The following is a 3101-nucleotide window of genomic DNA, read 5'->3' on the forward strand; positions in this document are numbered from 1 at the left end:
AGCGACTTCACTTTCACTTTTCACTTTCATGCATTGGAGAAGGAAATGGCAGCCCACTCCAGTGTTCTTGCCTGGAGAATCCCAGGGACGGGGGAGCCTGGTGGGCTGCTGTCTATGGAGTTGCACAGAGTCCGACATGACTGAAGTGACTTAGCATATCCAAAACATATAAAGAAATTACACAACTCAATAGCAGGAAAACAACCCATTTAAAAATGGGCAAAGGACCTGAATAGACATTTCTCCAAAAAAGATACATGAAAGACCAACAGATGCATGAAAAGATGCTCAACATCACTATTCTTTTAGATCAGATCAGATCAGTCACTCAGTCGTGTCCGACTCTTTGCGAACCCATGAATCGAAGCACGCCAGGCCTCCCTGTCCATCACCAACTCCCAGAGTTCACTCAGACTCATGTCCATCAAGTCAGTGATGCCATCCAGCCATCTCATCCTCTGTTGTCCCCTTCTCCTCTTGCCCACAATCCCTCCCAGCATCAGAGTCTTTTCCAATGAGTCAACTCTTCACATGAGGTGGCCAAAGTACTGGAGTTTCAGCTTCAGCATCATTCCTTCCAAAGAAATCCCAGGGCTGATCTCCTTCAGAATGGACTGGGTGGATCTCCTTGCAGTCCAAGGGACACTCAAGAGTCTTCTCCAACACCACAGTTCAAAAGCATCAATTCTTTGGTGCTCAGCTTTCTTCACAGTCCAACTCTCACATCTATACATGACCACAGGAAAAATTATAGCCTTTATTAGATGAACCTTTATTGGCAAAGTAACGTCTCTGCTTTTGAATATGCTATCTAGGTTGGTCATAACTTTTCTTCCAAGGAGTAAGTGTCTTTTAATTTCATGGCTGCAGTGACCATCTGCAGTGATTTTGGAGCCCAGAAAAATAAAGTCTGACACTGTTTCCACATCTATTTCCATGAAGTGATGGGACCAGACACCATGATCTTCGTTTTCTGAATGCTGAGCTTTAAGGCAACTTTTTCACTCTCCACTTTCACTTTCATCAAGAGGCTTTTGAGTTCCTCTTCACTTTCTGCCATAAGGGTGGTGTCATCTGCATATCTGAGGTTATTGATATTTCTCCCAGCAATCTTGATTCCAGCTTGTGTTTCTTCCAGTCCAGCGTTTCTCATGATGTACGCTGCATACAAGTTAAATAAACAGGGTGACAATATACAGCCTTGACATACTCCTTTTCCTATTTGGAACCAGTCTGTTGTTCCATGTCCAGTTCTAACTGTTGCTTCCTGACCTGCATACAAATTTCTCAAGAGGCAGATCAGGTGGTCTGGTATTCCATCTCTTTCAGAATTTTCCACAGTTTATTGTGATCCACACAGTCAAAGGCTTTGGCATAGTCAATAAAGCAGAAATAGATGTTTTTCTGGAACTCTCTTGCTTTTTCCATGATCCAGCAGATGTTGGCAATTTGCTCTCTGGTTCCTCTGTCTTTTCTGAAACTGGCTTGAACATCAGGAAGTTCACGGTTCACATATTGCTGAAGCCTGGCTTGGAGAATTTTGAGCATTACTTTACTAGTGTGTGAGATGAGTGCAATTGTGCAGTAGTTTGATCATTCTTTGGCATTGCCTTTCTTTGGGATTGGAATGAAAATTGACCTTTTCCAGTCCTGTGGCCACTGCTGAGTTTTCCAAATTTGCTGGCATATTGAGGGCAGCACATTCACAGCATCATCTTTCAGGATTTGGAATAGCTCAACTGGAATTCCATCATCTCCACTAGCTTTGTTCGTAGTAATGCTTTCTAAGGCCCACTTGACTTCACATTCCAGGATGTCTGGCTCTAGGTCAGTGATCACACCATCGTGATTATCTGGGTCGTGAAGATCTTTTTTGTACAGTTCTTCTGTGTATTCTTGCCATCTCTTCTTAATATCTTCTGCTTCTGTTAGGTAAATGCAAAGTAAAACCACAATGACAGGTCGCCACATGTCTGTTAGGATGTTCATTATTAAAAAATACAAAGATTTTAAGTGCTGGCATGGATGTGAAGAAAAGGAAAACATTGTGCACTGTTAGTGGGATTGTAAATTGGCCCAGTAGCAAAGGAAAACAGTACGGAGGATCGTCAAAAGTTAAAAATGTTATCTTGTTATCTACCATATAAGCCACCAATTTCACTGCTCTTTCAGTATTTTTCCAAAAGTATCAAAAACACTAACTTGAAAAGATATCTGCACTTTCATGATTATAGTAACATTAGTTACATTAGCCAAGATGGGGAAACATCTTAAACATCTATCAATAGATAAACAGATAAAAAAGGTGGGAGATACATATATGTACATACATATATATTTATATATGTGTCTATACCTATATTGGAGTAGGAAATGGCAACCCACTCCATTATTCTTGCCTGGAAAATCCCAGAGACAGAAGAGCATGGAGGCTACAGTCCATGGGTCACAAAGAGTTGGACGAAATTAAGTGATTAAACTGCCACCTATACCTATATATACACACAAAATTTATATATACATGTAAAAATGGATAAAATGGATATACACATATGTATATATCACAACTTTATTTACACTTATAAATATAAATATATATTGAGTTTCCTATTTTTTTAATGGTTAAATAATATCCCATTTTATATACACACATATACTATTTGTGACAACATCGATGGGTCTTGAAGGCATTATGCGAAGTGAAATAAGTCAGACCAAGAAACACAAATATTTTTATGATCTCAGTTATATGTGGAGTGTAAAAAAAAAAAAAAACTTATAGAAAAAGAGGTCAGACTTACGGTTACCAAAGGCACAGGGTGGGGGATGGGTAATTGGAGGAAGGTGGTCAAAAGGTAAATTTCCAGTTATAAAACAAATACTAGAGATGTACCACACATTTATTTTCTTGGGCTCCAAAATCACTACGGATGGTGACTACAGCCATGAAATTTAAAGATGCTTGCTCCTTGGAAGAAAATCTATGACCAACCTAGACAGCATATTAAAAAGCAGAGACATTACTTTGCCGACAAAGGTCCATCTAGTCAAAGTTACGGTTTTTCCTGTAGTCATGTATGGATGTGAGAGTTGGACTATAA

The sequence above is a fragment of the Bos indicus genome, chromosome 16 (assembly GCF_029378745.1).
Source record: "Bos indicus isolate NIAB-ARS_2022 breed Sahiwal x Tharparkar chromosome 16, NIAB-ARS_B.indTharparkar_mat_pri_1.0, whole genome shotgun sequence".
NCBI lineage: Eukaryota > Metazoa > Chordata > Mammalia > Artiodactyla > Bovidae > Bos > Bos indicus.